The sequence below is a fragment of the Schistocerca serialis genome, chromosome 4 (assembly GCF_023864345.2).
Source record: "Schistocerca serialis cubense isolate TAMUIC-IGC-003099 chromosome 4, iqSchSeri2.2, whole genome shotgun sequence".
Lineage (NCBI taxonomy): Eukaryota > Metazoa > Arthropoda > Insecta > Orthoptera > Acrididae > Schistocerca > Schistocerca serialis.
Genome location: NC_064641.1, coordinates 299,274,304 through 299,298,126, shown reverse-complemented (window position 1 = coordinate 299,298,126; position 23,823 = coordinate 299,274,304). Strand labels below are relative to the sequence as shown.

Sequence of the window (23,823 nt, the reverse complement as noted above, 5' to 3'; positions counted from 1 at the left end):
AGGCGAATCACATACGGAGTGACACAAATTGCCATTTCTTTTCACAAGACGCAAATCATGTTTATAATACTGTATACAGGGCGAGTCACCTAACGTTACCGCTGGATATATTTCGTAAAGCACATCGAATACTGACGAACCGATTCCACAGACCGAACGTGAGGAGAGGGGCTAGTGAAATTGGTTAATACAAACCATAAAAAAATGCACGGAAGTATGTTTTTTAACACAAACCTACGTTTTTTTAAATGGAACCACGTTAGTTTTGTTAGTACATCTGAACATATAAACAAATACGTAATCAGTGCCGTTTGTTGCATTGTAAAATGTTAATTACATCCGGAGATATTGTAACCTAAAGTTGACGCTTGAGCACCACTCCTCCGCTGTTCGATCGTGTGTATCGGAGAGCACTGCAACATAAATCGCGTTTCTACAGAATGATCTGCCAATGTTGCTCGAAAATGTCCCACTGGAAACGCTTCGACGTATGTGGTATCAGCATGATGGTGCACCTGCACATTCCGCAATTAACACTAGGCTGACCCTTGACAGGATGTACGACGGGCGTTTCATAGGACGTGGAGGACGCATAAATTGGCCAGCCCGTTCTCCTGACCTTACTCCTCTGGACTTCTTTCTGTGGGGTACGTTAAAGGAGAATGTGTACCGTGATGTGCCTGCAACCCCAGAAGATATGAAACAACGTATTGTGGCAGCCTGCGGCGACATTACACCAGATGTACTGCGGCGTGTACGACATTCATTACGCCAGAGATTGCAATTGTGTGCAGCAAATGATGGCCACCGCATTGAACATCTATTGGCCTGACATGTCGGGACACACTCTATTCCACTCCGTAATTGAAAACGGAAACCACGTGTGTACGTGTACCTCGCCCCTCATGGTAATGTACATGTGCGCCAGTGAAGAAGACCAATAAAAAGGTGTTAGCATGTGGACGTAATGTGCTGTTCCAGTCTCTTCTTTACCTAAGGTCCATCACCGTTCCCTTTGGATCCCTACGTAATTCGGTGCTCTCCGAGACACACGATCGAACAGCGGAGGAGTGGTACTCAAGCATCAACTTTAGGTTACAATATCTCCGGATGTAATTAACATTTTACAATGCAACAAACGGCACTGATTACGTATTTGTTTATATGTTCAGACGTGCTAACAAAACTAACGGGGTTCCATTTAAAAAAACGTAGGTTTGGTTTAAAAAAACATACTTCCGTGCATTTTTTTATGGTTTGTATTAACCAATTACACTAGCCCCTCTCCTCACGTTCGGTCTGTGAAATTGGTTCGTCAGTATTTGGTGCGCTTTACGAAATATATCCAGCGGTAACGTTAGGTGACTCACCCTGTATTTGAATCGCTAACTGTAGGAAAGGAAGCATGTTGCATTTTCAAAATTCGTTTTATTGCATCAAGGAAATCCAACTGTCTAGTCGCATTGCTGACACCAGATACGGAGCTTGTCCACAGTACATCACTTATACTACTTCAGGCGGCATGGTGAATGTTTTTTGGCACCCACAACTTAGGTACAAGAGTAATGAAACGTTTTAAAATTTTGTTTACTATGAAAAGCAAGGCAGAAAGGGTGCAAATAGTGTTCGTTCCATTACTCAGTGCTACATTCAATACAAAATAGTACAAAACGGTGCTGAACTTGGTACATTCTTAGGAACAATTGCGCGTGGCACAAGAACAATACATTGATACGACTAAGAGAGTAAACTAATTTTCCCTGTAAGGGGACATTTATTCATGGTCAATGACAAGGATTTTAGCAACATCACAAGAAAACTGAGGAAACTGCAACGGTATCAGAGTGTTGACGAGGTGTTAGATTTCATAGTGTACAAAATGGGTGATGTAAAAAAAAAGTTTAATTTACATTACGCAAGAAAAGATCCTATTTTGGGATGAAATTTTGACATATCTGACTACAAAAAATGGCGAACGAGAAGAGACTGGTCCCTGATCTTATTTTGATGTAATAATGTTTGAAATGTATTTAATTTGAGGAGAACAGGTAAGACAAATTTGTGTCTTCGAAATATACTGCTTGTAATTTATATTCGACATTGTTTATTGCGAAATGGGAACATATTCAATTGGAAAAAAGTTATAATAATAATAAGTTAGTGATAGCACAAGATGATTAAAAATTACATAATCTAAAGCAAAAATATAGGAAAAATATAGAATACTTCTGATTTAGGGTTTTTTTTATAACGTAGTTTTTCTCTCTCTTGTAAAATTTGTTAAATGTGGGCTTGTTCACTTTCTGCAGCTAGCAGTTGATTTGTGGAACCGGGTAGAAAGGGGTTTGAGGGCTACAATCATATAAAAACAAAAATCACTAGAAAATGATCATAATAAAAATCACACAAAGTGTTATTATGATATACATCAAACGGTTCGGTTACGCAGTAGGATTACAAAATTGAAACTGGATTTTGTTCTAGAGAAGTATTACAACAGTTATCGATGTATCTGTATCGATTTTTTGATTCATTAATAGTAATTAAAATACGGTTTTTTAAGTAAAACTGGTTATCATCATGGAGGTACTCTGACCTCTTGTTTCGATGAAATACCTAAATTATTGAAACGGCTATTATAAAATGTGAAAATTATGATGAATAGTGCTCTCACGTCAGGGTTCGCAGAATTAGTTTACAGAAATTGTCACCATGAAAACTATTATGTTATCATGAGTAAGAGGAGGTTCTGACTTACAATACATGTTACTAAACCCGGGTATAATTTCTAAAAGAGTAAGAGGGTACATGAAAAAAGCCGATAAAATAAACGCACGTAAAAAGGTCGATATGGAAAGCAACAGCAATAATTCAATAGTTGTTGAAGGGAGGATGAATTCCTGCCAGTATGTGACAGTAATGGTAAACTTCGTTATCATTCCCTAATCTCCTGGATATCAAAGGGCATATTCCGCCAAAATCAAGAGCCCGAAATCGAGGTCACACGGTGAACGCCTTGATGAATGTACGGGCGATTGACTGGCTTGCCCTCTCTCCTGAGCTGGCAACCATAGAGCACGTCCGAGATGCGATGGGACGACCTATTCTTCCGTAGCAGCCTCCATCCACCAGCCTTCATAAACTGACACAGCATGCGTTTCGTGCCCGGTAAAAAATTCCCAAAGATGACATTCGAACGCTGTTTGCTAACGTGGAAACCATGCTTCATTACTAGTTTACAAACAAGGCTTTAATATTTCAGTTAACTAAGTAATGGAGTGTTGTGTTCACGTTCTCATGCACGTCAGAAAGGACAAATCAGAATAGCGCCTGATTGGTTTTCTGCACTAGGAACACTGGCAAGGAGCTTGTGACTGTTATATGAGAATATTTAAGCTGCTTCCGACGCTACCCATGTGGTTCAGCGTCTCCACCACAAAGCAATGATTGCGAAACACAAGTGACACCACGGTCCTAACTTTCACCCAGTCGCTGTTTACTGTGCCCCCCCCCCCCCCTTTTCGTTCGACCACGGTCGCCCAGTGCAACTGCAACAATTGCCTGCTTGTATTTTTTCGTTGTTCCGCTAGTTCTGTGATGAAGACAACAAGAGATAATTAAGTAGAGGAACTAAACCCGGCCGGCCGGAGTGGCCGAGCGGTTCTAGGCGCTACAGTCTGTAACCGTGCGACCGCTGCGGTTGCAGGTTCGAATCCTACCTCGGGCATGGATGTGTGTGATGTCCTTAGGTTAGTTAGATTTAAGTAGTTCTAAGTTCTAGGGGACTGATGACCTCAGAAGTTAAGTCCCATAGTGCTCAGAGCCATTTCAACCATTTTTGAACTAAACCCCATTGGAACAGGCCTCGGGAAGGCTAATGGCGTCGACCGGTTGCCTTCTCACCGTCGGCTGTTAGGCGTCACTGGATGCGAATATGGAGTGGCATGTGGTCAGCCCAGCGCTTCTCCGGCCGTTGTGTTTCGTGACTGGAGCCGTAACCTCTCAATGAAGTAACGAAGTAGCTCCTCAACTGGCCGCTAAAGGGCCGACTGCACCCCGCTTGCACTCAGCAGATCCGGGTGGTCACCCGTCGAAGTGATCCGATGGGAACCGATGTTACCACTGCACAGAGCTATTTACAATTATTAATTGGATAACGCCCATCATACCCTACTTTGATTTTCAGTGCAGTCGTAATGCATTTCGGGATGACGATAATTCAAATCTCTGTCCGACCATCCAGGTTTACCCTGATTTTCCTAAAACCAGAGCAAATGCTGGGATGGTTAGTTTGAAAAGGCAACGGCCTGTTTTCTTTGGTACCCTTTCCCAATCCGAGATCTTGCTCCGTCTCTAATGACCTGTTCGTTGGCCGGAAGTTAAACCCTAATTCCCCTCGAAAGTAAGAACGAAGTACGCGTTGTTTTCAATTAAATGATCTTAATGTTTTTGTTTTTTTCATTGTAAAATAATCTATTTCGAGCCTGCTAGCCTCCTCTTAGGATGCACCTGACATATATACTATCTGACCAAAAGTATCCGGGCACACCTTTGTTATGCGGAACTGACCACTAGCGTCACGAGAGGCGAACCCGCCAGAACAAAAAGAGGCAGAGGTCGGTAGTGAAGCAGTAACAGCAGACTCGGCCGGTCAGGAGAGCTCGGCGATTCGAACGTGGGACATTTCAGGCCTTCTAAATCACAGCAAGTCGAGTGTTGGCGATGTCATTGTGAAGTGGAAACCCGGAGGAACAGCCGCAGCTAAACCAGTACCAGGGAGAACTCGTGTACTGACGGACAAGGACCGTCGATCATCGCGGAATGTAGTTGCAAAAATTTGCGTGAAATCAGTGGAAGGATCCAAAAAAATGGTTCTGAGCACTATGGGACTCAACATCTGAGGTCATCAGTCCCCTAGAACTTAGAACTACTTAAACCTAACTAACCTAAGGACATCACACACATCCATGCCCGAAGCAGGATTCGAACCTGCGACCGTAGCAGTCACGCGGTTCCGGACTGAACTGCCTAGAACCGCACGGCCACCGCGGTCAGCTGGAAGGATCCACCCGTGACAAAGAAATAGCTGATGTAAAAAGCGACGCACTGGAAAGTGTGTGACTGGAAACATGTGATTTGGAGCGATGACTCAAGATACACTCTCTGGCAATGCAATGGAAGGCTTTTGATGTATAGAATGTCTGCAGAACGTTTCCTGCCATCATGTGTAGTACCAGCAGTGAACCACGGAGGCCGGCCGGAGTGGCCGTGCGGTTCTAGGCGCTACAGTCTGGAACCGAGCGACCGCTCCGGTCGCAGGTTCGAATCCTGCCTCGGGCATGGATGTGTGTTATGTCCGTAGGTTCGTTAGGTTTAATTAGTTCTAACTTCTAGGCGACTGATGACCTCAGAAGTTGAGTCGCATAGTGCTCAGAGCCACTTGAAGCACGGAGGACGTGATGTTATGGAATGTCGGTGTTTTTCGTAGTTTAGGTGTCGTTCCCTTATTGCGCTTAGGAAAACGTCAAATTTGGAAGGACATGGACAAATTTTACATCACTGTGTACTGGGTATTGTAAAGTAACAATTCGGAGTCGATGACATCGGCCTGACAATGCATCGTATCATACAGCAACATCTGTTAGGCAGTGGTTTATGAAGAGTAACATTCCCGAAATGGGCTGACCTACCCAGAGTCCCTACCTCAACCCAGTGGAACACATTTGAAGTGAGTTGGAACGTCGACGTAGTTCCAGACCCTAACGTCCAACATCACTACCTCCTCTTTTTCCGCTCTTGAGGAAGAATGGGCATATTTAAGCAGCTCAATGAATGTGTCTTCAGCGGAGTTCAAGCCGCCGTGATGACGAAGTGTGGACACACCCCATTAATGTTGTCTAATAGGTGGTGTCCGGAGACTTTTAATCAGATAGTGCATACATCAAATCGATGTGAGGTATGTTTTACTCAGTCTCATGTTGTACACCAATTTGAAGTATTAGGTCTACACCTTTGCTTCCGCCGTTTCGGAATAGATGACTGTAGCTGAAGTGGTGGTGCAAGCGGTAAGTCGGTAAGTGTCATTCAATAAACTAAGATATTCGTAAACATAACGCCATCAAAATATTAGTCAAACTGTGATCGCATCAGACAGTTATTCTCTATTACTTATAACAACTTACGAGCCCAATTTTCGTCCTTTGTGGAAAATTTTAATTTTCTGCTTTAACATGAAGACCTACGGTGAGGAACCCATTAGTCAAAAAACGTGTTGAAAATGATTTCAACGCTTCAAGGACAGTGACTTTGACGTCGAAGACCAGCTTGACGGTGGAAGAGAGAATGTTTCCGAAGTTACCGATATCGACGGAGACAATCACAGGAGATCTATATGGAAAGCAGCTGATGCGTTTGAGCCGAAAACGGAAAGAGAAATGGTCACAAAACGGCGACAGACATGAAAATGTGATTTTGCAGCATGTCAAAGGTCGACACCATGTCGCAAAAATGTTGAAACATACTTGGAAACGTTGAAATGGGAAATCGTACCCCACCCGCCGTATTCCTCAGACACTGCTTCCTCTAACACCTTTTTCGATAAATGGCACACGGCCTCGCTAACCAGTGCCGTCGGTCATATGAACATGTGCAAGATTGGATAGATTCATTAATCTCCTCAAAAGACGCCCAGTTCTTCGGCTGCGGGATTTGCGTGCTACCCGGAAAATAAGAGGCAGTAATAGACAGCGATAGCCAATACTGTGAATATTAAATTTTTTGTTGAGTCTTTCACAATAAAGCAACTAACTTAAAAAAACAGCGGAAGCAAAGTCGCAGGCCTAACTTACGTGTCACGTCCGTCTGAAGATGAGGCTAGAATCTCCGGAGTCGATCAAGTTACAATTAAAAAAATTGATCATTTAATGGCAGGCTCAGACGCATTCGTTGTTAATCTCAATTTATACGACTGCGTTCCCGCATTTCCGTCAACGACGGTAAGTTTAAATACCTAATATTCCTTTCTTCTAGTGGGCTATCAATACTGTTCCTCGTACCGAGCCACGGTCAACTTCTCCTTTCTAAAGATGAGGTACTGTTCAGTACGCTATGACCTCTTTGATGATGATGTGTGCAACTGTGATATTCAAGGAAAACATGAGACGTTTATCTGGCGGCAAAGTGTGAACGACGCTGTAGTTGGTTTTCGCTTACTGCAAGGAACTGCGAAAAGCATAAAACCGTGTTTTGGAGCGAACTGTTTTGTAGCAGTTGGTGTTCCCTGTGGCGCGAGAAGCATCTTTTCCCGGAATCCACACTCAACAGCAGGTCTCCGCAGCTTTGATCTCTCTCTCCCTTTCTCTCTGTCTGTCTGTCTGTCTGTGCCTTAACTGCTATTTACTTTGCTCATCTGTGGAAATGGTGTTTCATATGTCACCATGAAAGCCTTGAATGTACGACATGCCGCTACGGTTTGCTTAATTAGTACTCTCTGTATCACGCCTCGCGAGTGTACGAGATCTGACGAACGTTTAGCTCATGAAACTGAATGTGGTACTTCGTAATAAAGAATGCTGTAAAAAAAGGAAAACATTCCATGCCGCATTCACTGGTTTACGCAGAGATTACTACGAAACTAAATACTGTACAGGGGGACGTGCAGACTGATAATGGAACTAGCAGTTAATTATGGCACCAGTAAGCTGAAAGCAGACAAATTAATCTAGCGTGTAAATTTCACTGGACAGCTAACTTACAAAATAACATAAGAGTGCTACTTCTTTAATAAACTAATGTACCGTAAGTGTTTTAACCCTTTATTGAACGCTCAACGTCCTTCTAGCTCACTCTGTTCTTCACATTTACTAATTTTAGTACCATATAAATCAACTGTTCTCCCATATTGTACATAATCGAAGGTATTTTGGGCACTATCACGGTGTAATTAACGTGCTATCCCGCATGGGGCTTTAGCCATTTGCATTGGGCTGACGAACTTGCAGATTTTTCGACAATGGCGAAAACGAACTACCAGACGATGCTCCATTTTCACAATGGACTTAGGTATTTGGTTTGGCTTCTCTTGCGGCGTACTACGGAAACGTTGCGCGCGGATTCAAAAATGGCTCTGAGCACTACGCGACTTAACTTCTGAGGTCATCAGTCGCCTAGAACTTAGAACTAATTAAACCTAACTAACCTAAGGACATCACGCACAGCCATGCCCGAGGCAGGATTCGAACCTACGACCGTAGCGGTCGCCCGGTTCCAGACTGTAGCGCCTAGAACCGCACGGCCACTCCGGCCGGCTTGCGCGCGGATTTCACTGTATATCAAAACTGCATACTCGTACCTTTTTAATTTAAAAAAGTAACTATTTTTTTCGAGGTGATAATTAAAGCTTTGACCACCCTCGTCTTGTGAACTGTGAAACGGGTGAACTGTGTCCTATGCGTATCAACGTCGTGCCTGCTTTTTGCACGAAGAGTTGGAGGATTTCCGTTCTTTTGTGAGTAGTAGTAAATATTTTTCACTCTTGGTGGGTACCTTATTTCGCTTGTTACCGACGGACTGAGACCACAGCTCCCACAGGGAAGCAGATCCTCGTACACGGACAGTAAGCACCTCACCGGAACTAATTACAGCTCTCTCAGCATTGTGGGTTACCCAGGTCTCTCTTTCGGAGCTCGACGCCGTTCCTTTGTTCCCCGTGGATTCCGTCGTATTGCCTGAGATGCCATCCTTATTGCGGCTCTCCGTTTAAAGGTGATGCAACTTGCAGAAGATGAAAATCGAATTTCGAAAACAGATTTTGGTTGTCATGTTCACATATTAGGGCCGAATCTTATTTGCTAGTTCGACGAACGTTTGGTATCCCGGGCGTCGGCTGTTGTACACGAATGGCGTCTGTTCCCATTTCCTTAGCACGGTGAATTGACTAGATCAGTACATTCGTAGCATTTTTTTATTATTCCAGACAGAGTGTACAATTTGCTTGTGGAATCGGTAGATCCTTGTTTTTCATTTACGTGCATCATAAACACACGAATCGGGTAACAAAGTTGTACTGATGAAGATATTAACGTATTATCTCAACCGACGATGGGTGTTGAAAAAAGTAAAACTATACAGAAAATTCACTCCGTAGCCTCGGAGCTCATCCACCGTCACCATGGATCAGTTAAGTGTGGAGAAATCTAGAATACTCGCAATACGAACCAAGGCACACTTGCATGAGTGCAATTAGCGAATACTTTGTTACCAGCCACTGATTTGCACAGCAAGTCTTGCCATATGAGAGTGCGTATAGCAATTTATGAATAAGAAAGCTAAGCAGGATATTGAGTTGCTACCAAGCACTACAATTTTGCTTATTCGCCAAACATACAGGGTGTTTTTATACAGCCTTTTCCTCTGAAATTTACAAAATAATAAGTGAAAGGAATATTTATTTACGTATCTAAATAAGTACTCGGTTTACCTATCCAAAGCTTCACAGGAAGAGTAACGACTGTTACTTTTACCTGTTTACACATAATTTTTTCGAATATAACGTTCTTCTGTCATACACATGATATATTTAAACCGCGTACAAATCAATTTAAATAAAATTTCTATTTATTTTATTTACGGAGGTACAAACTTACAAAGTTTTATGGGTGAAAGCAACAGGCTGTTTATAAATGGCAGTGTTCAGATGGGTATTCTCGTGGCGGAATGTTCATTTACGTGAGGTGTTCAAACGAAAGCCCATTTTGCTGAATACACAACTAAATGTGCCCTTTGAACGACCTGCGAACGAGATGTTGCTTTTATTTATCATTTTGTAAGTTACAGATAAAAACACCCTATTTGAAACACCGTGTATCAGCATTCATGTACCTCCTTCCAGCTATGGAAGAAAAAATTGTTTTTTTCCAATTAAAGGAAATAGTGCTGGATAATCTATCATACAGACTCCAAAATAAAATATTTTTCGTATTTTTCGATTGCAGTGTGAATAATAATACTACTGGGTGTGTGTGTGTGTGTGTGTGAGAGAGAGAGAGAGAGAGAGAGAGAGAGAGAGAGGGGGGGGGGGGGGGGGGGGGGGCAGACAAACACAAACGCAGACATCATATTCAGAAGTTATGTAAATTTCCACACCACGGAAAACCTGAAATAAAATTTCGAAACGCGTTACCGAACAAAAGGAAGCAGTCGTGAGGCAATGGACTAGTATTGACGAAAGCGGTGGATAAAAAAATTCATCCAGCCACAAAAAGATTTAAGTTTTCTGTGACTTGCTTGTATTTCTTACGGTGAATGCCATGAGGGTTCTTTTGATAGGGCACTGTCGACTTCCCTTGGCATCCTACCGCAATGCGAGCTTGCTCTTTGTCCGTAATAACCTCGCCGTCGCGACGACGTTAAACCCTGATCTTCCTTATTTCTTCCTTTGAAATGTTGTGTTACGAATGAAAAAAATATAACTGGTCTAGTATCTTTATTATTTAAATCAAAAGAAGTCGTCCTTCCTGAGAGCAAGTGTTGGAATGGACAAGCTCCAGAAAAGCATCTGAAAAACAAAATGTGGATATTTATAGTGAATGGTGGACGCGAGTGGAAGACTACTCTCGGAGCAGTCCAGTCCAAGGGTGAGCGTTATCTGCAGTTCGCAAAAGACAACTGCAAGCATCGGAGTGATAAGTGACTGGCCACAGCCCTGTTGCAACGCCTCTCGAGAAGAGAGACGAGCCATCCTTAACTAGCCGACAGCTGGTACGGTTTTCCTCAGCTAGCAGCAGGCGGGACCTTTGATGCTTTCTACTGGCACCACAAACAACAAGACTGACTATTGAGCAGAGACATATGTGTCCGGAGTGTTTTCACAAGCTCAAGAAATATCCGCTTTAAAAATTACGTACAGCTGGGCGTCGTCGCCTGTAACTCCGCGACCGCTACGGTCGCAGGTTCGAATCCTGCCTTGGGCATGGATTTGTGTGATGTCCTAGGGGTTAGTTAGGTTTAAGTAGTCCTAAGTTCTAGGGGACTGATGACCTCCTATGTTAAGTCCCATAGTGCTCAGAGTCATTTGAACCATTTGAATTTAACTCACTGCTCCACTGTATTTATAAACACTGGCAACTTACAATAAAAAGCAACAAGTAAGTGGGGAGAGAGGGAGGGGGTCATCGCTCGAAGCACTGATGTGAATATTAACTTGATATGTATCTGTAATGACTATGTGTACTTTGTAGTGGCATGGTTGAGTTGATAATGGTAATGAGTAGGGAGAGACTGAAATTGTGTCCAGCTTGCTCCTCTAGAAAAGCGCCATGGAGGGTTGCCGAGTTTAGAATCTCCATCCCAGGGACGGACGCCATTAACAGTAACTCATGCTATCACTTCATGAAATTAGTTCAGCACAGTGGGAAATTACCACAACTTAAAACTTGTCAATAAAACAACAAAGCTTCCACGAAAGTGCTTCTGTTACATAGTGTTCCCACATATTTTGACCTTTGGCCTTTTGGACGCAAAGATACGTATCTCACTAGATGCTGCAACTAAATCGTTCGCCACTATTTTATCGATGACAAGTGAGAACACCGAAGATGTTTTCCTAAACATCATTGAAGAAAAAACTCTAATAACCACACTTTTCGAATGAATTCCAATCAACGAAAGCAACCCTTGCTGTTATGTTTAACAAAACGTGCCTACCAGAAAATTTTATTACAAAATATATCAAAATCAACTTCAAGAATAACAGCACAGCTGCAAAACAAAGACTCATTCATCGACACGTGTGGCTGGTTGCAGTTTTTTTTCTCTTTTAGAGACACTGATGGTGCATTCTCTTGTTCTTCTGCCAACTGTGACAAATTCATGGTGACTGTTAATTGAAATAAAAGATAATGACTAGTCTTCTACTGGGTATCAGAAAATCGTCAGTATGCCATTAGTACAGCACTATGATATAGTTCTTCCCGTGAATAAATAAAATGGAAAATTTACAACTCAGTCCTGCATCACTAGATAGCTATATGGAAATTAATTTACAGGGTATCTAAAAAAGAATCATCCGATTTGGCACGTCTATATTTCAGAAACCAATAAACATATACAATGAATTTTGTTTTTTAATGAACGTGAATCTCAAAAGTTTTTTTCATACCTTTTCAGACGTATTCAACATCCCCCCCCCCCCCCCTTGAAATGCACGGCATATGTCAATGCAGTATTGAAATTGTTCCCCCGCAGCAGCGAGTATGTCTTGAGTTAGAGCTTCCACAGCTGCTGTTATGTGATGTCTCAGTTCAATCATTGTTGTTGGTAACGGGAGCACATAAACAGAGTCTCTTATAAACCCAGACACGAAATAATCACATACAACCAGGTCCGGTGACCTTGGAGGCCTGTAATGTACGGTTGAATCATTTAGTCCAGTGCGACCAATTCATCGTTGAATAATCCTTTGATTTAAGAATTTCCGCACTTACAGATGCCGGTGTGGTGGTGCCCCATCCTGTTGGTAAATGAAGTCATTCGAATCAGTCTCCACCAGTAGGAAAAGAAAGTTCTCAGGCATATCGAGATATGTGCTTTCTGTAACAGTGCTCTCGGCAAAGAAAAATGGACCACAGACGTTTTCCCGTGAAACTGCACAAAACACATTAAATTTTGGAGAGTCCCTCTCGTGTTATACAGCTTCATGTGGTTGTTCCGTACCCCAAATTCTCATATTATGACGGTTCATCTTTCCATTTAAATGGAATATTGCCTAGTCACCAAACACTAAGCGTGGAAGAAAACTGTCGTCCTTCATTTAGCAAAGAAAGAAATTACAGAACTCCACACTTTCTTGTCTGTCACCTTCACGAAGATCTTGCAGTAGCTGAATTTTGTATGGTTTCATGTGTAAACGTCGACGCCACACAGGCCAGACAGACATCGGGGGCATGTCGAGCTGCACGGCGAACGGATTTCGGCGGACTCCTTGTGAAACTATGGCCGATACGTGCGCCGTCTGTGTCAGACCCTGGGAGACGGCCCGACGATTTGCCTTTACACGAACAACCTTTTTCTCGGAATTGTTAATGCCACCGTCTAATGTTCTGTGCTGTAGGAGACTCCACACCATACACAGTACGGAAGTCACGCTGAACAGTTATTACTGACCCGCACTGCACAAAACGTAGAACACAAAACGCTTTCTGTTGTCCAGACACCATTTTTACTAGAACTGAAGTGGGCGCACATTGCTGCTGCCTAGCGGACACCATTTAAAACTCGAGAGTTTGCTCTTTCCAACAGTACGTTGTTCTCGCACATATCTCATATAACAGAGAAGTAATGATCTTTTTCTTAAAATCGGATGATTCTTTTCGATACACCCTGTATTACGTTCGCGAGATTTCAATGTGATCCACTACTTAGAACTGCGAATGTAATTTGATTGCAGCTGTAATATTTATTGGTGATATATGAAAATTTGCGTCGAACCGGGACTCGAACCCGAATTTCCCGCTTATCGCTAACGGTTGCCTTAAAAACTTCGGTTACCCTTACACGCCTCCCACACCGACCCAAACTTCCTCATGTCACACTATCAACAAACATCGCTATACCACAATCCCTCACATTCATAACTTAAAATTGCGTGCACGGATGGCAGCAGCGATCAAGGCGACTGATCGCGATAAGTGGGAAATGCGGGTTCGAGGCCAGGTCCGGCACAAATTTTCATATATCACCAATAAATAGTACAGCTGGAGTCAATTTAGATTTGCAGTTTGAGAATAAAATCTCCTAATATTTAAACAGCAGTTGTGGATCGCCAAGTAGAGTCTATCGCTTCAGACATGGATGTATGCCTGTAGGAACATCATTAACGCGAACTGCAAACACAGTTACTGCACATTGAAATAATAAGCTCGGACTAAGGAAGGATGGGGAAGGAATACGGTACTGTCCTTTTTAAAGGAAGCATTCCGTCATTTGCATTAAGGAATTTAGTGGAACCATCACTAGGCGAACTCGCTCGGTTACCCGATTCACAAAATGCACGAACTTTGCAGTTCAGAGTCAACTATCTCGAATGGAAGGTCTCAACGATCCAAACGGTATTCTGAGGAGACTAAAAGTTTTGTCTGTTTATCATTCACGTAGCTCCCGCCTCAGCGTTTCCAAGCTGTTTTCATCCCTATCTATATCTGATTTCTTCTAGGCATCTCGTCTGCTACCATTAACTTATCATTTCTCGCTCTCTCCCGCCCTCCGTCTCTCTCTCTCTCTCTCTCTCTCTCTCTCTCTCTCTCTCTCTCTCTCTCTCTCTCTCACTCTCTCTCTCTTTCTCACCAGTGAATTCCTTTTCCAGTTTTGCATTGTTTTGCGCTGCTTCAGTACATTTCTATTAGATGCCATTACTCGCATTCGAGAAGACTATAACGAGGAAAGTAGTGCACACAATGTTAATTTCACTGACACTGCTGAAATCCGAAATATCCTTAATTATACTATTATTATTATGATTATTATCATTTACTGCTCAATTACTACGGATACTGCAGTGTGCTTTTATTAGGAATGTCTCAAGGTCCTAATCTTCATAGGTGAAATAAAAGCAAAGGAAAAAAGAATATACTGTCTGACAAAAAAAAGTGAACCACCCAGGAAGGGAGGATGCAACGAAGTGAAACTTCAAGGGTTGAGAGAGTATATGATATTATACCAGTGATTACAAAACTAAATCAGATTTAGGAAGAACTTGGCAGCACAAGGGTACTTACTAGTATGACGATGCACCCCGTCTGGCCTGGTCGAATGCACTAACTCGGTTGGGAAAGGTGTCATAAGGCCGCAGTCTTCTCTCCTGAGGCAAACAGGCTTACAAGTGTAAGGTTAACAGCCTGACCAGTAGCACTGGCACGGAGTTAACGTCCGAGCTGGTCCCATACAAGTTCTATCGAGGACAGATTTGGAGATTTTGTTGGCCACGGCAGGACTTCAGCATCACGTAGACAGCTCACATAGACACGTGCCATGTGTGGACGAGCACTTCCCCATTGAAAAATGGCACAAACCATACTTCGCATGAGAGGTAACACAAGAGAGCGCAGGATGTCCGCGACGTACCGTTATGCTGCTAGAGCTCACTCCATCACTACCAGCCGTGACACGCCCGACGACCCCCCACAGCATAACCAAGAGTGACACCGCTATACTTCTTCAAAACACTGGAAAACTGGGACCTCTTCCAAAGTTGCCGTCTTACTCGCCGACGATGGCAAACACGGGTAGTGCAGAACCGAGATTCATCCCTGAACGCAATGCGACGTCATTCACCAGCACCCCGTCTTTCCCGGACCCTGGCGCCACTCCATACAAAGCTGTTTGTGCTGTGGTGTTAATGGTAGCTGTTCTCCGACCAGTGGTACGGGATGACACAGAATGTTACGGTGAGTCTATTACTTGTTCTCGGATGGCAGGCGCAGATGTGGAGCGGTAACGATGTGCTTCGTGCACAATATGGCGATTCTGCCTTGTGGTAGTCAGATGTGATTGACCGGAGCCGAGAAGACATGCCCTGACTATCTGGCTTCTGTCTCGTCCGAATACTTCACAAACACGGATATTCGCGATTCGACCAGCCAGCAAAATTGAGACACACAACGAGACCCTTTCCAAACTCTTATCAGATGCTCATAACGCTCACTCGCACGGGTATGCAGCATCTCCCTGTCCTTCACAGTGATAAATCACGCCCCTTACGTATCCTACCACGCCTGGAAACAAGAGTAAACACGAAAATGCTGATGCATTCTGGTGGCCGTTCTATCTGTCAAATTGAATCGTAATTCTAATAATTTACTTACACGCTGATGGTGTGTACTTGCACTAAGTTAAATCGACATCCAATCAGGCCTTTTGGGTGTTGTACTTTTTTGTCAGGCACTGTAAACAGCTAAACTTACGCAATGACAATAGATAAAAACACAGGAAAGAAAGCTGTGTGCACTTAAGAAGGCGGGTGGGGGGGGGGGGGGGGGGGGTGAGGGTGGGGGTGACGCACATTGGCAAAGGGCAGTGTACGACGTCACAATCCAGCTAATGGTGTCATTCTGCGCGTCTGCCTTTATCGTGCGCTTCAGAGCGTTTGTAGAACGTACAGTGTTGATTTTCGCGTTAGTTCACGAATGGCAAGGGTACTTAGCCACTGTAGCATCCGTTATAGGTGGCATAAAGCAAACGCAAATGTCGCGTTAAGAAACGAAACCGAGGGTTTTCCAAGTATATAAATTTATCTATGCAGAAGCAGTGGACCGACGAGGCGCCGACCGCAGCGTTTCCAGTAACGCGTGGCGTGGAACAGAAACAGAGAGAAACGACGGCGTCGCCGCAAAAGCACCTTCCGGCCCTCCCTGCGCAGAATGCACAGCGTAGCCACCTTCTTACTTGTACACCGCTACAGCGCTTCTCGGTTAGGTTAGCCATGTGGCACTTGCGCCGCCCCCCTGACCTGCAGCGTCTGTTTGGCAGGCGTCCCTACCCGCAGAGGGACAATGGTCGGCCGTGGACGCAAATAGCCCGCCCCGCCGCCTAAGCGCGCACCGCATACTGTACTCACGCACACCGAAAGTGCAGCTCCTGTCACCTAGCTGCCGCCTCCCCACAGCCAAAGTGCATCGCGCTGTTGTGTTGCAGCGACAGTACCTGCGGAAAAAGAGGAAGCGTGTCAAATTGCGAGCACTCACCAGAAACCGTTAACAAAAACAATACATGGTCAATCAGGAGCACTTATTCAATTATCGACGCCCAAGCTGGTTTTCACTTTGTAGGATACTGGGAAAATATAATCAAAGGGGATTGCTTGAATTCACTTTCAAGGTATTCTAGAATATTGCTTCAGTGTGTTGTATCCATATCAAATAGGGCCAACAGGGGATGTTGAATTTCTGAAGCTACTCTCTTCCTTCCTGAAATGTTTATCGCCTGCGTTTCACTTCTGTTCAAAATTACATTCCAAACCAACACCTTTAGAAAATACTTCCTAATATTTATTTTTACATCCCAACAATTTTCTCTTCTTCAGAAATGCTTTATCATCCATAGCTGCATTGCTTGATGTTATGAGGTTAACGTTCCACAATAAACTTTGCTGCTACGATTAAGATTGGAAGACCAAAAACGAAGTGCTCGGATTAAAAATGGTGTGAGGCAGAGATGTTGTCTTTCGCCCCTGCTTTTCAGTCTATACATCCAAGAAGCAATGACGGAAGCAAAAGAAAGGTTCAAGAGTGGGATAAACCCTCTACTGCATGGTGTTGCCACTTGGCAACAAACCGTTAATTTACTTATGCATGATGTTGCCATCTGGGAACACACACAGTCTGGCTGCATCGAGCAAGACTGTGTTTAGCACCATTACTTTAGCAGAAACAGTTCAAAATCGATAACATACGCTGAAGGTCGAGTGTATGTAAACATATGCGAAAGCAGCTGAAAGAGTGAATCACTTCCGCTACTTAGATCACATCTAGTTACATTCTCAAGGTATGCAAAATGATGTTTAATGATAGCATGGATATGTTTCCATGTCTCTGTAACTGAAAGATTAATAACTAATCAATATTTTCGGTTTGTTGCTGTATTCATCTTGTTACATAATACTTTGTGACTTAGACCCCACCCGCAGAAATTTCTTTCAGTCATGCAATAGAAAGTTAAAATTCAAAGTGAAAAGATATAAATGATAAGATTCGCTGATGACATTGCTATAATCAGTGAAAGTGAAGAAGAATTACATGATGTGCTGAATGGAATGAATAGTCTAATGAGTGCAGAATACGGACTGACAGTAAATCGAAGAAAGATGAAAGTAATGAGAACTGGCAGAAATGAGTACAACGAGAAGCTTAACATCACGAAATCGACGAAATTACGGAATTCTGCTACCTCGGCAGCAAAGTAACCCATGATGGCCGGGGCAGGAAAGACATCAAAAGTAGACTAGTACAGGCAAAAAAGGCATTTCTGGCCAAGGAAAGTCTTCTAGTATTAAACATAGGGCTTAATCTGAGGAAGAACTTTCTGAGTATATGTTTGGAGCACGTCACTGTATGGTAGTGGATCATGGACAGTGGAAAAGCCGGAAGGGAAAAGAAGCGAAGCGTTTGAGATATGGTGCTACAGATGAATGTTGAAAATTAGGTAGCCTGATATGGCGAGGAATAAGGAGGTTCTCTGCAGAATCGACGAGGAAAGGAATATGTGGAAAACACTGACAAGAAGAAGGAGCAGAATGATGGACCATCTGTTAAGACATCAGGGAATGACTTCCATGGTACTAGAGGGAATTGTAGAGGGTAAAAACTATTGGGTAACACAGACATTGGGATACATCCAGCAAATAAGTGAAGACGTAGGTTGCAAGTGCTTCTCTGAGATGAAAAGTTTGGCACAGAATAGGAATCCGTGTTGGGACGTATCAAATCAGTGAGAAGACTGGTGTGAAGATACGATTAGTACTAATTCAGGAAGACAATATTTGATATTCAACATACCAGTTAGTGGCATAATGCAAAAGTACCAATTAATTCCGAAACTAAACCGGAGTGATGTTTCCAGACGACGTGCGCAGAAAACTTTGCCAGACTGCAGTCCAAGGAAAGGGCCAATCGGAAAACTCTTCTCCTCTCCATTCGATTCGTCCAGACACCTTTCTTTTGACTGTATTCCTACGTTCAAATGGAACTTTCATGCAAATGCAACTTTCGTTTCGACAGGCAACACATACTTCCAGAAACAATTTTTCGCGACAAAACTCGTTCGCTGACCTTAATGGCTCTGAGCGCCTAGAACTTAGAACTAATTAAACCTAACTAACCTAAGGACATCACAGACATCCATGCCCGAGGCAGGATTCGAACCTGTCACCATAGCGGTCGCTCGGTTCCAGACTGTAGCGCCTAGAACCGCACGGTCACACCGGCCGGCCGCTGACCTTAATATACTATTATAAACTAGGAGTGCTCTCCAGCTACCTTGTGTAAAAAACTGTTTCCTTCTCACAGAAAGCAACACAATGGCGGCCCGTAGCGTGTGCAAAGATTACGGCGTGATTAGCGAGTCCGGAATATTAATGAGCTGACTCAGCGGCAGGCTGAATGCCGCCGCAGACCGTGGGAACAAAACCTGCGGACGTCCGGCTGCCAGCACAGAGACACGCCTGCCTAGTGAGCCCTGCTCCCCCACAGAGGTATTTGTTGTGTACTTGCTTACATGTCAGGCTTACCTGCGCATGGATGGCCCCGCATACCCATACGTCACGGTACAACTCATTGCCAGATGTTTCCAATTTCACAATTGTGACCATGGGTTCAGCTGCAGCAGGCTCGTTTCTTGATTTCTTTCCACCAATTCTGAGAAAGCAGCTTCTCGCTTCTGACGATTTATGAAGTCAAATGAATTCCTCAGTTGTGTTGTTCGTTTTAAAGTTCACCTTTCTGGTACACGAATACGCAATATCAGAATCAAAGGAAATACTAACTGCACGGCGGATTAGCATGACGTAGACAACAAAAGTCACGTTTGAACTTCTCAACTGATGACGAGAGGACATTGGCCACAGGGCATACTGAGAGCTCCGGGTCTGAAACCTACACAGTAGAAAGAATCGACTTTCGATTCTACTCCCGTACAGTGTACAGTCGTGTCCGCCTGTACAATGTTGCTGACACGCACAGACACACACACACACACACACACACACACACGCGCGCGCGTTTAGCTGTACAGGTATACTGCAACATGTTTAAACAGAACCGGATCTTGGACTGGTGTCGATTTGTGGTCTGGGTCTGGAACAGGCTCGGGACTGTGGAGCTTACACAGTGTGTGTCAAATAAACATGAACCTAAGTTCCGGAGCATGTCTTCTGATTTACTGAACATATGAAGTGCTATGAAGCTGAGAGCATTCCTCGCTAGAAGAAGTCTAGCAGTATGAAACTTACAGGTATTTGTGTGAGATGAAATTTTTGAGAATGCATATCTGGAGCACAGTATTGTATGGAAGTCAATCACAGACGCTGGGAAAACCGGTAAAGAAGAGAATCGAAGAGTGTGAGATATGGTTTTAGACAATGAGATTCAAAATTAAATGGACACGAAATCAGAAATGAGGAGGTCATTAGCAAAAACAGCGAAGAATGATGTTTTCTTTGTTCACAAATCTTCTATATTAAGTTTAATAATAATATTATAATTACACTTCATGCGAAACAATACAAGTACACGTAATTGCCAGTGACACTGATACAACTATCGCATCGGAGTGGATGGCTTCAATGTACTCTTGGTTTGCTGACAGATTCAGTTTCCCACAATACCCTGAGCTGCCTTGTCACAGGTGAACCCCTGCATTCTGACAGATTGTTTTAAGGGGCCGAACGCATGCCAGTCACAGAGCTGTAAGGAAGATGTTCCAGGACCTTCCACAGAAATTTTTGAAGCGGTTTGACACCTTTTTGGTCTACATTCCGTCTAATAATGCTGACACCACCGAAAAATTGTGCAGTGTGCGAGACAATGCTCCCCGTACACCCCTCTCATATTGAGATAAATTTGTGTTGCATGCTCCCCTTCACCGTGAATGAACAGAATAATAGCACTTTGTGCTGTTTGAAACACTCTCGGGCTTTTTGTCGCATCAATTCAGTGAGAAACCTCGAGCTGTCGACGATTCCCATCAACGTCATCGTCAGGAGCAACTGACTGTCAAAATTTCTGCTGAGATAGATATTGGATAAAGAAAAAGAAAACAAAATATTTGGACGCAGCCTGAGGACCGTACGTAATTTATATTTATTCGACCACCGTTCGACGAAAATGTGACTGGTTGGAGCGTACTGTTTTCTCCATCTGCAAAACTGCTTATTTATATGAGGTGTATTTAATAAGTAATGCAACACATTTTCTTCTCCGCCAATTTCGGCTGAAAAACTGCGGAATTTGTTGTCGGACGTACTGGAATATTCCCGCTTGAGCACGTGCATTTTCATAAAGTTCCGACAGATGGAAGCGGCATACGTAACCTTCAAAATGATGCCTGTAACGAAGGTGCGTTCGAAGCAGAGTTGTTATTGAGTTGGTTTTGGCGGAAAACCAGAACATCGCAGTCATTCATAGGCGCTTGCAGAATGTCTACGGAGATATGTGCGGTGAGCCGTTGGGCGAGGTGTCTGTCACCATCGCCGGCCGGAGTGGCCGTGCGGTTCTAGGCGCTACAGTCTGGAGCCGAGCTATCGCTACGGTCGCAGGTTCGAATCCTGCCTCGGGCATGGATGTGTGTGATGTCCTTAGGTTAGTTAGGTTTAATTAGTTCTAAGTTCTAGGCGACTGATGACCTCAGAAGTTAAGTCGCATAGTGCTCGGTGCCGTTTGAACTATCTGTCACCATCACAACAAGGTCGCAAAACCAGTCCGATTTCCCGCGTGCCAGCCGGCAGCACTCAGCTGCGACTCCTCCAATGTTGGAACGTGCGGACACTCTCACTCGATGTGATCGACGGATCACAATGAAACACAGTGAAATCACACAAGCCTGCGTACCCGAGAGAAGCTCACGAGACTTCAATACTCCACTGTTGTTCCTCATCCACCCTACAGCAAGGATCTCGCACCTTCCGACGTGCCTGTTTGGCCCAACGAATGATGAACTCCGCGTTAAGCAGCACGTGGATGATGGGAATGTTGTTGGAAGACGTTTGCTCCGACATCGACCAGTAGGGTGGTACCATGCGGTCATACATGCCCTTCCAGCATGGTGGCGTAAGGCCTTCTCATTGCATGGATTGGTTGATTTGCGGGTGGGGACCAGCAACAAAGACATCGGTCCCATCGGATGAGAGATGTATTGGGAAGGCCGGACGGGGATCTGAACAGTCGTTCTCCCGAATGGGAGTCCAGTGTGCTAACCACTGAGCCAACTCGCTAGGTCGCATTGCACGGAGATTGTGTTGAAAAACAGGTTTCTTTAGCCAAAAGAGCGCGGAATAATAAGGTGAATTGGAAACCAGAATAAAACGAACCTGCTTTCAGAAAAAAAATGTGATCAATTACATATTGAACGCCCGCCCTTCGTTAATGGAAAAGTCCAAAGGAGCCCAACACGTAACGCTTTTCCAATTTCCGTCAGTTCAACATTACAGCAGGCGAGTCCGAAAAACCACAGCGCTGCCTTTTTGCCCGACAGATGTATCTTTCAAGCAAGCCGGTGTTTCAAACGCTCTCTGAAGAAGGCTGCAGAGCAAGAACGACAGTTGTTGGACTTCCGTGAAGGTGAGCACACACACTCAGAAGAAAGGCCATGTTCCGTGGAGCTCCGAGACTTTCACGCCCAGCCCTAAATGTCCGTGCCGGATATCTGTGGCTGCTGAGAGCCAGTAGTAATGACCGCGGGCCGGCGCCACGACTGCGAGTGAGTAATCTGGCCGACTCCTTTTAGAGACGTGGCGCCTGCAGCTTATCCCTTTACAAATATTTGACGACAGCCCACGGGCGACCTGTGAGTGCCGTGTCGCGACGTCTGACGCTCCAGCAATAACGCCAGATAACGCGCACTCATACTTCGACCAGCAAACTCGGGAAGTGGCTCTGGAAGGGACGTTTCCCGAGTCTGTAGTCCCCGCTAACTGGAGGAGTCAATGCATACTCAGCAAACAGTGTGAACCCGAACTCGACTGACCACTAGGGATATTTTCTACTTTGGTGTAAGGGACCCGCGTCGTCCAATTACAGAGAAATAATTTTAACATGACTTATTCGATAGCCGGCCGGTGTGGCCGAGCGGTTCTAGATGCTTCTGTCTGGAACCGCGCGACCGCTACAGTCGCATGTTCGAATCCTTCCTCGGGTATGGATGTGTGTGATGTCCTTAGGTTAGTTACGTTTAAGTAGTTCTAAGTTCTAGAGGACTGATGACCTCAGATGTTTCTAGGGGACTGATGAACTCAGATGTTAAGTCCCATAGTGCTCAGAGCCATTTGAACCATTTTTGAACTTTTTCTATTTGTTACCCAAGTTTGTTTCTGTGGAAATACCTTCGCGACAGTGAAACAGCCTGTAATATGCAATCACCAAAACGTACAATACAAAACACGCAATAACGCAACAGACGCAAGGAGCAGATACGGCACGTACATTGTTTGATCAAAGGTATGTGCACACGTATTAGTAGACATTAATATGGGGTGTGACCAGCCTTCGCTCTTATGACTGCTGGGGACACTTTCAGTGAGGTGTTCGAATCAGTCTTTTTCTGGAACCGAAACCAGAAAAGATGGCGAAAATGGACGCTGGGGTGTGGGGCGAAGTCGATGTTCTAACTTATTCCAAAGGTGTTCCTTTGGGTGGAGGTCGGGACTCTGGGCAGGTCAGACAATGTTACTGCCCACAAACCGTTACCTCACGCATGCTGTTTTATGATACTGTTCACTGTCATGTCCATAAAATCAATCACCATCTGCGAAGTGTTACTTTAGTGCAGCAAGGGGCCAGCCGCGGTGGTTGAGCGGTTCTAGGGACTTCAGTCCGGAACCGCGCGACTGCTACGGACGCAGGTTCGAATCCTGCCTCGGGCATGGATGTGTGTGATGTCCTTAGGTTAGTTAGGTTTAAGTAGTTCTAAGCTCTAGGGAACTGATGACCTCATATGTCAAGTCCCATAGTGCTCAGAGCCATTTGAACCATTTTTTGCAACATGGGGTCAACACCATAGCCACACTTCACAGTTGGCACTACAACTGATAGAAAGTCAAGTTATCTGGGAATTCACCAAAAG

At 44.2% G+C, this 23,823-nt stretch overlaps 1 long non-coding RNA gene across 3 annotated transcripts in view; it reads right to left on the bottom strand.

Annotated features, from left to right (window-relative positions):
- The window catches only part of LOC126473941 (uncharacterized), a 1,011,672-nt gene that overhangs the window by 251,732 nt on the left and 736,117 nt on the right, over positions 1–23,823 (bottom strand). For all 3 annotated transcript variants that reach the window (XR_007586542.1, XR_007586540.1, XR_007586541.1), the window contains one exon: positions 16,614–16,695. This is a non-coding gene — a long non-coding RNA (uncharacterized LOC126473941). The remainder of the gene's footprint in view (positions 1–16,613; positions 16,696–23,823) is intronic.